At 41.6% G+C, this 12,382-nt stretch overlaps 1 protein-coding gene across 1 annotated transcript in view; it reads left to right on the forward strand.

Moving 5' to 3' along the window:
• Nucleotides 1-1,155: 1,155 nt before the first annotated feature.
• Nucleotides 1,156-12,382, forward strand: part of FOXP2 (forkhead box P2) — a 523,287-nt gene continuing 512,060 nt past the window's right edge. Inside the window, exon 1 of the mRNA XM_015411071.1 lies at nt 1,156-1,217. The gene's annotated coding sequence lies outside the window, so the exon portion shown is untranslated. The remainder of the gene's footprint in view (nt 1,218-12,382) is intronic.

Raw genomic sequence — 12,382 nt, forward strand, 5'->3', positions numbered from 1 at the left:
ATCTGTAGTCTGGACATAAACTTGAACAATGGCTATATTGATAGGCTTTCCATGAAGTCTGATTGATACTATTCAGTCAAACTTTGCTATAGCCCCTGACTGCCTATGCTACATCTCCCCTCACTATTAGCACAACTCCATTTATTCCGTGTTTGTCATTCCCCAAGTAAAATACTTTGTAATTTTCTGCCTGAAAGTGTCCTAATCCAGTCCACTTTAGTTTGCTCTCTCCCAGGATTGCTATCCAGTTTCAGGCAGGCATCTGAGGCAATAAGCAAAGTCCAAGCACAGTCCAGAGTCAAAGCAAAATATTAAAAAATCTAAGCATCAAACCAGAAGAGCAAATCCAAAGAGCACAAGCCAGGTCACAGTCCAGAAGGTCAAGCACACAGACAGCCACACACACGGGTTGTAGACAAGTTGCTCCCACAGTAGCTATCCCTTTTCTGGCTGCTTTTTATCAGGAGTCATTCAGGGCCAGGTGCAATTCATCATCCTGATGAGTCATCCAGGGACAGGTGCAAGTCATCAATGGCAGAGCAGCCCTGACCCTGAAATGACTCCAGCTCACAAGCAGAAGTTGATGGGTGCTGGGCTGCCAACTGTGCACTATGCCACCACTCCTGAGCCTCCCACTGGGTCTGCCTTCTCTGGTGTTCCAAGGGCTCTGGTGACCCCAGGGGTGAGGCTGGTAGCTGCAGGACCTCTGGTTCAACTGAGGGCGTGGCACACTGACTTCAGCCTGAGACTCCCCTTCTGTACCTCATGGAGTTTCCACCTCGTATGATGGGTCTTCCTGCAGCCTCTGAGGGCTGGGGCCAGCTTCCTCTGTCTCTTCCTTATCTGAGGAGGTGTTGGCAGGCAGACCCACGACAATTACAATATTTAAATGTTCAGTTTCTCATTTTACAGTTTCGAGCTTACCCTGATTCATACTTCTGACTGCTATATTCAGAACTAGTTGAAGTGTACTCACTCTTTGTAGGAATAAAAGTGTTGCAGGCTATGTATGATGGACAGGTATTATTCACTCAAATGTGTAGACGTACTGGTAATTTTGTCTTGAACTGAAATGAATTCATCTAATCATTGAGTAACTATAGCTGTCACATTTAACTTTTATTTCATCAGGTCTGCAATGCTGGGCTTGATGCTCTATGATACTCCAATTCAAGACTGAAAACTAGCAAGGCTTTTTTGAGGTCTGGAAAAGGACAGTAAGTACAGGGTAATCATTGTCAAATGCATACTTATTTTTTCTCATAACCACATTTGTTTTCGTTCTTTAAAGAAATGAACACAGAACCTTTCTGTAGTACACATTACTTCTTATGTGAACACAGTTCTGGAAAGTGCAAAGAATCAGGCTTCCATTGAAGGGAGGACACTTTTTCCTTTCCCTTCTCACATGTTTCTTGAGGGGGAAAAGAAAAAAAAAACCTTTCATGATATTCCTTCAGAATGGCACAAATTTCAGATCAAGATAGATACATAGACATGAGCCATTTGTATGCATGGTGAAAATTTTATGAAAGCCTTCTTCCAATCGGCTGCCATCATGGGGAAACACAGATTGGTTGGTATGAACGTTACCTAAAAGGATTTTCTCCAGGGACATGCATGCTCTCTCTTTTTTTGGTTTTCCTTTTCAAAAGCTGGTTTTCAACTTGGACATTCAAAATAATTTTGTAGATTTTCTGTGGGGAAATTGCAGAGGAAAACATAAAATGCCACTATTCATATAAATGGTGCATGTATACAGCTTTAAAGTGCAATTGTAATTGTGAAAGTGGTATTTTTTGTAAGGACTGGAATGCTTGATCTGTTGTGGATGTAGAAATGAACTAAAATTAGTAGTTGCTGTTGAAATGTAGCATTCATTCTTCAGCAGTTTGTCTTCATGTATCGTGAACCTTTTGTGTAGTAACATGGGTTTATAACATGAATGCCGCAAAACAGGGCAAAACAAAAGAACCTGATTGATTGTTACTTTAAATTTTATTGAGGCTGAACAGTGGTGCATATGTTCGAAAGGTTACTGTTGGTCTTGGCTTTGGCTACTAACTTTATCTTAGCCTGTAGGCAAACCCGCCAGAGAGATCAGAATTTTATATAAACACTCAATAAGTTATCTTAGGTCCCGGTCACAGGAGCGGGATGATCCGCTGCCAAAGGGAGGCAAATTAGAGCCGTAGCAAAAAGAACCGCGGGAGCGCGATCCGACGTGCCCCCACGGCTCTGTGCTCTGGCAGCCAATCACACGTTGTGCAGCAAACCGGCAGTAGCACGGTTGTGCGCATGCGTAGGACGGGGAACGACGCTGGCTGCGACGGGCTACCAGCGCTTCCTTGACCAGACACCTGGAGTTGCATCATCCAGAAGGTAGTGCTCTGTTGCTAGTACCTTTTAAATGCGCATTTTCGGGCCGAAGGGACGGATCAGGGATGGGTGCGTGACGCTTCCCAGATGTTGCAGTGTGATCGCGCCCCCGATCCATCCCTCTTGCAGGGCAAATCCTCCCGTGTTACCAGGGCCATAAATAACTTTACTTGAAGTAACTTGTGTGTAATCCTATTCACCCTTTGAATTCAGTGGTAGTTACTTCTGAGAAAACATGCTTAGGACTGTGCTGTTAATACCTTTAATTTTGGTTTTTTTTTTCCCTTCTTCAGCTGCATCAAAGTTAAGTCACATTACAAACTAGGTTCTAGCTGCATTACAAACTAGGTTTCTCCCTATTGCAGAGCAGGGCGTTTGATTTGACAAACATGGTATTCAATATTTCTTGTGAAGCATGACGAATGAATTCTTGTATGTAGTGGATCTTCTGCCCTCCCCAGAAATATGGTATTCTGCTCTGTGTGGAGCATCAGAAATTTCCTTAGGTGAAAACAGGAACAAAGTTTTGAAATCAGAAGAACATAATATCCCAGCAGAATGTAGCCTAGGTATCCTAGATCCTTGTCAGCACTATTAAATCAGTGATAATTGGCGGCTTTAGTTTTCAATTTTCTCTCCTGCATTCTTAGAAGAAATCATTAATTTTTAGGTGATGGTGCTGTGCAGAGGGTACCTGTCTCAACAGGACTAAAGTGGCTTACGACCAAATTCTGTTTTAATAGTATTTTGGCTAGAACTGTGTCTTGTGAAACCCCAAGAAGTATTAACATGTTAATATGTCTAAAGGAAACAGTAGATGGAAGGGACAGCCAGCTTTTTTTTTTCCTGTTTGTGCTTGTGATTTCCCACACATTGATTAAATGTGGCTGCTTTATGCAGTTTGGACACTATGTTACTATTTTGTTAGTTTTATTGAACATCCTCAATAGGAAAGAAGGGAAACAAGTTAAATAAATTAATGACATTTCCTGGAGGAAATGTCACCTGACTTAGATATGAAAAAGGAAGTTGTATCTTGCTGAGAGTCAGGTTTATTAGACATATGAAATGGATGTTTTAAGGCTGTATAAGCAACTCCATTAAAAAAATACAGTGGCTTTTGCTGTATCCTTTGAGAAATTCTGACTTCTAGAGACATTTTTGCCTGGAACTAGGCAAACTGTTTTTAAAAATATGTTTTAGGTATAAGGTAAAGTGAGCCGTCATGTTGTTACAAACTTATTTTAAAGGCAAGAGATGATTAGAGGTAGATTTGCCATTGGCTCTTAATCGGTTCAGTACTAGGGTGCATTCACCCGGCACCCTTAAAAACAAAATGGTGGTGTATTTTAAAATTACGCTAAAAGACCAAAGTCACAACAAGCAAAACATTGTGAAAATGAATCACAGAAATCCTCTATATTTTGCTTCACTATGGTCCTTTCTGCACTTGGATCTCATCCTTGGTTTTATTAGAGTTCAACTCGTGCCACAATACCTTGCATTTATCCCTTGTTATAACAGCATCTGTTTATCCTGGGACAAGTGTGGGGCAAAACCAGGGTGACTTCAATGTAATGTGGAAACAAAAAATACCCTGACATAATTACAGGGGTGAACCTGAGTGTAGTGTAGAATGTAAACATACTCTGAGATAATTACAGAGGTGAACTCGTGTGTAGTGTAGAATGTAAATTCGGGGACAGGGTTGAACCAGGAATTAAGGTCTAGTGCAGAAAGGACCTATGTGGGTTAAAGAAATTGAGCCATGTGTTGAGCCACTGTGACTGCTGCATAGTAGTGACAAATGAAAACAAGCTGCCTTCTTTTTCTTTCTTTTTTCTGTTTTAAGAATCAAGAGACTAAAATACAGCTTGGCATCCAGCAGATGGGACTTGGCAAAAACATTTTTTTAAAAAAATTGTATGCCCACTAATTCTAAAAAAGTGCCTGAAGAAGATTTTGCTTAAATTATTTCAAATTTCTGACTGCCAACTTGTAGAGGGTTGTGTATTCCATATTCCTAGCTAGAAGGTAAATGGGTGCAGATAAGAAAAACCTAGTATTAGAAGAAATTTTAATCTAGTCATCCCATATTATACCTGAATCAGTCTATGATAATTATTTATGTTAACATTTGAAAATAAAATGCATCAGTTGTCTTGAGACATATGGAACCATTTTTATGATACATTTGAATCATTCTAACAAGATAATTGTAGTCCAACAGAAATCATAGGTGTATTAGAATGTACAGAAACATTTTAAATGGAATTTAGAAATGAACACAGCCTTTTTCTTTTTGGTAAAATCAAATGTACTTTGCATTCGTAAAAATCAAATTTGTGGCCTGGAACTACTAGGTAGTAAATTTTTCTATGATTATACAAAGTAGCAAAATATGGATTTTAACAGGCCTCCTTTTCAATTCAAGTGAACATTAAGTACATTCTTAATGGTCTGATTTGCTGGGAAGAGCACTATTATAATAATCTTCTTTTTTACAGCCCATATCAGAGATGAACTTGCATCACTTATTATGAAGTTTATGCTTTGGGAGACATTTTCACAGTATCTCAAAGTGAGACCTGACGTTTCTTGGAATGTGATATCATCTTCTAAAAAAGAGTTGTTGCTCAAACAGAATTGATTGTTTTGTGGATAATGATTAATTTTAGAGCTATTTTGGGGGTTTCTAACAGGTTTTCAAAAAGGCATGGATTTTGAAAACAACCATTATCTCAGTAACTATGTGAAATCCTTACAGAAAAAGAAGAGTTACAACCTAACTTTGAGGCACAAAATAGTAGAGGTGAAAACTCATAATTCTTAACTGACTCCAGTACAGATTTTAAAATATTGTTCTTTGAGCTCAGTATGATTGCTCTAGCCAGTTTGGTGTACTGGTTAAGTGCACGGACTCTAATCTGGGAGAACCGGGTTTGATTCCCCACTCCTCCACTTGCAGCTGCTGGATGACCTTGGGAAAGCATAGTTCTGTCAGAGGTGTTATTGAAAAGAGCAGTTTCTGTCAGAGCTCTCTCAGCCTCACCTACCTACAGGGTGTCTGTTGTGGGGAGGGGAAGGGAAAGGAGTTTGTAAGCCACTCTGAGTGAAGGGCAAGGTATAAATCCAATCTCCTCCTCCTCCTAGTTCTCTTGTAGAAGTACAATGGGAGGCTCCACTTAGACATCAAACTAAACCATAGGCTAATATCCAAACCATGATTTTATCTTCCAGAGATAGAGACAAGGTATGGCTTAGTGTTAGAGAATGAGATTGATATTTGCTTTATGGACTATATTTATTGCTACACACAATGGATTGTGCACACACACACACACAGGCTTAGAAGACTGTACACGAAGTCACCTGTTGTGATGCCACACATAGAAGGTGCCTGCACATGCCTTACATGTAAATAAGGTTTCAGCTACACAGTTACCCAGCCTGGTGAAGAAGCACAAACCTCCATTATTGTGAGCAAGAAGAAACAACAACTCTGAGAAGAAACAGCCCCATTGCAGAACTGTTTGTGGTCACGTACCACCCATCACTGCTTTGTTCCTGAGAAGGCATTTCCTTCCAAATGGACATTTGGTTTTCAATAGAATGGCCAGCTTCATCAACACTACAATGGAGCATCTTGATGCCAAGGTTTCACACCTGCCCAGATGCCATACTCTGAGTAAGGTCTTAGATTACAATATTGGCCACTCCTTTTAGGTAACCACCCCTTCTTACATGCAACCAATAGGATTGTTTTTGGGACGGACTAACAGGTAGGTGGGCCAAGAGGTTGGCACAACCACAACCCATCTCTCGAACCCCCTATAAAAGGAAAGGACCATTCACCTGGCCCTTCCTAGCTAGCAATCCCCACAAAGACCCTTATCTGCTTTTTACTCCCCTTGAGTCCCACTTGCTATCCCCAACCCTTGCCTCTACTTTGATCTCGATCTGCAGTCAAGAGACCCCCACACAGTCCAGCTAGTTCTGGTAGTGTGGATCCCTTTATTTTCTATTTCTTCCCATCCATTCTTCATTGAACAACCAAGTTGCAAGACAGATAAGTATTGCCCATCATCACCCCCACCTGTTAATGCAACAGTGCTTATTTTAATACTGTATTTCTAAGGAACTTGATTGAATGTGTGAGTGCATCAGTATTGTTTGTATATATTTCTTAAGTAAAAGACATTTATTTTAACTACAACTGACTCAAATCTTTTACTGGTAACCCTTGGTGGGAACAGGACCTTGGTATAGTTGGCAAGAACCCATTTATAAATTGCCAATTGCTGTAAATAAAGCAATTCGGCTTGTCTTATCAGACATTGTAGCAACCCATATTTTCTCAGCCAGGGTTTGGCAGCGGTATCTGAGCTGAGCCACAGTGTAGAGCATTCTCTAAGCTGTCAGCTTCATGGAGAAAGCTACTGTTGTGTTGAACTTGGCACCTGTGTTGTTTAAGCAGTGTGTTGTATTCTCAAGGGAGAATTCTCTTTTTTCCTGTCCACCACAGCTTCACATTGCTTTGCTTGCTCATTCTCTGCTACCCTGCCTTACTCCAGCATTCTGTGTGCAACTCACAGCACAGTAGATCTAATGTAGATTGACGCCTTTGTCAGAGGACTGATTGAAACTTGTGTCTCATAGTTGCTAATGCTCACTGAACCATTTTATTGAAGATAAAGTAAATAAAATAGATTGCCATATGAGAATTCTCTGAAATCAAATGGAATAATTTGACAGGTTTAAACCCGTGAAAAAAGGCTAAGCACTGAATCCGATGGGAATACTTTCTATGCACAGGATATCGGGGGGGGGGGGGGGAGGGATCATTGTGTACAGACTTAAAAGTACCTAGTGATTATTCTCAAAATTGTAATGAAGGGAAACATCTTATCAAGGTGTGCTAAATGCGTTAATAGACATTGGAATTTTAAAATGTTACTTAAAGTTATAAAAAACTTCTTCAGCAGCTTTGTTCACTACTAATATAAAATTTCAGCCATTTATAGTTTGGGGTTGTTGTTTTTTGCTGTTTATTGCACTTTTTAAAGTACATTAGAGTTGAGTATATCACTGCATTTTGTATGCATATATGAAATTTAAAACTGGAATGAAAGAAGCATGGATAATTATTTCTTCCGAGTCATTTGAGCTATTTGTTGTGCTTACAGCATTGTTAATTTGTAAATGTATAATTGGCATACCTGGTTAGATAATGTGTGCACTTTTTTATTCCAGCCTTTCTATTTAGTTATTCTTTCCATGCAGCCATCCTCCATTCTTGTGTATTTTTTTTCCTGTCCGAGACCTGCCCCACTTGTGACTGGCTAACTGAATGTAGTCCCAACTATGAATTTTATTTATTTAAAATGCTTCTTTGCTGCCTTTCTACAGAAGTGGTTTAGAAGAAAAGCAAGACATCTTTTTAAAAAGAGTACAGTAGTCTGGAATAAGAACAAAGCAGCAAGTAAAAACAAATTATGTGAATTATAAGCTAATAAGCAAATTTAAAGCTAAAGGAAGACGAAAATTATAAACAAAGCCCACTTGACAGCAGCCAAATGCCAAAAGCACAGGAGAACTGGGACTGTCTTTACTGTGCACCAAGGGGATAATAAGGAAGGCACCAGGTAAGACCATTTTAAGAAGCGGATTCCATAATCAGGCTGCCAATTCAGAGAAAGTAGCCATCTGCTTCACTTTAGCAGGTCAGACACACAGCAAAGCACCTCAGATGATTATCCTAGCTATCTGGCAGGTTCATATGAGAGTAGACAACCCTTGAAACACTGTGGCCCCATACTATTTTGGCCTTTAAAATCCTTTGAATTATTCCTGGAAACAATCTGGGACCAGTAATAGGTTTTGATCCTGATTATGTAGACCCCAAGTTAACAATTTTCTGATGTACTCTGAACTACTTAGTTTCAAAGATTCCTGAAAATAGCCCCCCGTGTACAATACTTGGCAGATTGTGCACTGTAGAAAAGAGACGATCACTATGGAAAAGCGCACCACTGGTAAATGTGTACACGCTTTGAGATTTGTGGGCGGGGGGGAGCCCATTGGATTGGTTTTCTTCATGGTCTCCAATCAGACTTGATAGGCTCAAGTGGTTAAGACGCTGAACTGCAGGCTGTGGAAGGTCGGTAGTTCAGCAATTCGAGACCCGAGTGTGCCGCATGACGGAGTGAGCTCCCGTCTCTAGTTCCAGCTCCTGCCAACCTAGCAGTTCGAAAGCAAGAAATTGCAAGTAGATAAATAGGTACCACTTCAGTGGGAAGGTAACAATGTTCCATGCGCCTTGGTGTTTAGTCATGCCAGCCACATGACCACAGAAATGTCTTCGGACAGCGCTGGCTCTTCAGCTTTGAAACGGAGATGAGCACCGCAACCCTAGAGTCGGATTCGACTGGCTTTCGAGCAAGGGAACCTTTACCTTACAATATGATACAGTAGTCAAGCCCAGATGTTGTTAAAGTGGGATCAACTGTGGCAAGATCTCTGCTTTCCAGGAAGGAAAACAGCTTGTGTATCAATCAACTGGAAAAGGTGTTGTGTGCTATAGATGCCATTTGAATATCCTTTTGGATCTAGGTGAACTATCACACTGCAAATGCGATCTTTAAGGGGGAGAACAACCTGATCTAGAACAGGTTGAATACCACTTCTTGATTAGCTAAGCCACCTGAAGCATCTTTAGTTGAATCGTGACCTTACTGGTGCTTGGTAGTCTGTGCATTGTCAAAAAACCTGGTTGGGGTTGTAGTCACAAAATGTGCAGGTCTGTTCCATCAAAATGGGACCCTACTGACTTGAGTGCTCTTTCTAAAAATCCCTCCTCTTTAAGTCCCAATTTTGTATTGTTTCCATAGGTTAGTTAGATTTTGGATGTGAGGATTGGTTTGGTTGTGACATCTGTCACTGCATTGGTTGCCATGTTTGATTTGACTGTTCTGACTGGTTAGGCATGTATCCCTTTCCTCCCTCACTGGTCAATGTGCATCCCTCCCAAATCTGCACACCCAGTGGAAGAGGGCAAACCATCATAGACAGTATACTTTTCTTAATTCAAGGGTTTGATCTTTTTTTGCCTCTGGCAAAGAAGCTTCATGACCTGAAATATTAACAGAATCTGTGGAGCATGTTTGCTCCATGCACACACGAGAACATGGTATTTCCTGCTTCTTAAGCTAGGGGTAACTAGGGGTAAAGGAAAAGAGGTATTTACTTCTCTGGCTGAGAAACATTTAAAAGGGACATGCAAGTAGGGATTTAGAATCAGTTGTAATAAACGTGCGGATCTGAATCAAATCTGTGGTTGTGACTGACAAAGCTAAAATATCTCATGCATTTTTTACACAATATGTGTGTGAAATGTACCATTTGAAAATTAGGTGTACCTCAGGGTGCGTGTTGCATGAATACAAACACACAGTTATGTCTGTTTGTATTGGGTTGGTTCTAAAACATATTTTGATTTAGAAGTGAGATGTAAGTTTGTACACCCCCTTCCCCTCTTGCGCACGGCTTTATTTTCAGGTTGCAGTTCAGTGCATACCATAGCTTGCTAAGAATTCTGAATTAACACAGTAAGAATATTCTCTTGCACCTCAAATGGGAATTGGGGTGGGGGGACAATTTAATATAGGCTTCCAGCTTTATTTTTGAGAGCAAGTCTAAATCTTTGGGTATTAGTTGAGATGGCCAGGCAAACTGCAGCTTAAACTAAATAACTGTTTGAAAAGCAGGTTGGCATGGTAGCCAGGAGTGCCTTCTATCAGCTTCATCTGATTTGCCAACTTTTTCATTACTTAGACTCAGCTGATCTGGCCATGTTGATCCATGCTTCTGTAATTTCATGGTTGGATTATTGCAGTGTGCTCTACATAGGGCTGCCCTTGACAACAACTAGGAAACTACAGCTGGTCCAGAATGCAGCAGCCAACTGCTGTCGGGCTAGCCACAAGGAACATATGTTGCCCATTTTGAAACTGCTTCATTGGCTGCCAGTCTGTTTCCAGGTTCAATTCAAGATGCTGGTTATAACCTTTAGATCCAATTACAGTCATCGGGCAACCCTCTGCTGGCTATTCCACCACTTAGTGTGGCTCATCTGGCATCGACTAGAACCCATGCGTTTTCTGTCATGGCTCCGGCTCTATGGAATGGCCTTCATGAATAGGTGAGAAAGTCCCCTCCTCTGAGATCTTTGTGAGGTACTGCAAGGCCTGCCTGTTTGCCAGGGCTTTTAAGGAGGGAGGGGGATTGGGGGTTGGTTATTTATCTTTGGTTTTAGCTGGGGACATCTTAACTATTATTGGTGGGAGCCTGTGAGCCTGCAGTGTGTTTCCCACCCTCCAGACATGGCTATGGAGAACTGCTCGAGGAAGAAGAAGAGGAGGAAGAAGAAGAGATTGGATTTATACCCCATCTTTCACTCGGAGTCTCAAAGCGGCTTACAAACTCCTTTCCCTTCCCATCCCCATAACAGACACCTTGTGAGATAGGTGGGGCTGAGAGAGCTCTTTCCAGAACTGTCCTTGAGAGAACAGCTCTGACAGAACTATGGCTTGCCCAAGGTCATCCAGCAGCTGCAAGTGGCGGCGTGGGGAATCAAATCCAGTTCTCCCAGATTAGTCTGCACAGTTAACCATTACACCAACCTGGCTATTATTTAGCAAAATTATAAACTGCCTGTGCTCTCTTTTCTTGCTAATGCTCATACTTCAAGGACCATCTGTATTAACCCATGCAATAGTTGAGCTCCTCCTAGCAGATTCTGTTTGTGTTACCATTGTGTTGGGTGATTAGAAGTGTCTCGGCCTGAATGGAGGCTTTCATAAGAACATAATATTTATTTATTTATTTCATTCAACTTTCTATCCCGCTCACCCCCCCAAGGGGCTCTGAGCAGCTTATACTCCGCCGCCGCTCATCTCCGCTCTTCACCATCGCCGCTACAACCGAGGTGGGTGCCCCCCCCCGCTCTAATAGCAGGTCCCCAATTTATCTACTTGCCCTTTAACGGGCTTTCGAACCACTGGGTCGACGGGAGATAACATAAGAACATAAGAGACGCCAATGTTGGATCAGACTAAAGGCCCATCTAGGCCAACACTCTGTCAAACAGTGGCCAAAAATACCAGGTGCCATCAGGAGGTCCACCAGTGGGGCCAGGACATTAGAAGCCCTCCCACTGTTGGCCCCCCCAAGCACCAAGAAGACAGAGCATCACTTGCCCCAGAGCCCCTATCTATACCTTGTGGCTAATAGCCACTGATGGACCTCTGCTCCAAAAAGTACCTCTTTCTCTACCTGTTCTTTCCCATGCATAACCTTGTAAACCTCAATCATGTCACCCCTCAGTCGTCTTTTCTCCAAGCTAAAGAGCCCTAAGCGCTTTAACCTTTCCTCATAGGGAAAGTGTTCCAACCCTTTTATCATTTGAGTTGCCCTTTTCTGCACTTTTTCCAAAGCTATAATATCCTTTTTAAGGTGTGGTGACCAGAACTGCACACACTATTCCAAATGAGGTCTCACCATTGATTTATATAGGGGCATTATGATATTGGCTGATCTGTTTTCAATACCCTTCCTAATAATCCCCAGCATAGCATTGGCCTTCTTTATTGCAGTCACACACTGTCTCGACATTTTCAGTGAGTTATCCACTACAACTCCAAGATCTCTCTCTTGCTCAGTCTCTGCCAGTTCAGACCCCATCAATGTGTATTTATATTTAGGATTTTTGGCTGCATTGTGCATCACCTTGCCCTTGGCCACATTGACCCCCATTTGCCATGTTGACGCCCACTTGCCCATCCTTGACAGATCCCTTTGGAGTGCCTCACAATCCTCACTGGTTTTCACCCTGAACAACTTCGTATCATCCACAAATTTAGCCACTTCGCTGCTTACTCCAAACTCCAAATCATTAATGAACAAGTTAAAAAGCGGTGGACCAAGTACTGAACCCTGCGGCACC

Source organism: Gekko japonicus, unplaced genomic scaffold, assembly GCF_001447785.1.
Source record: "Gekko japonicus isolate JY-2015 unplaced genomic scaffold, Gekko_japonicus_V1.1 scaffold658, whole genome shotgun sequence".
In the NCBI taxonomy this organism is placed as follows: Eukaryota; Metazoa; Chordata; class Lepidosauria; order Squamata; family Gekkonidae; genus Gekko; species Gekko japonicus.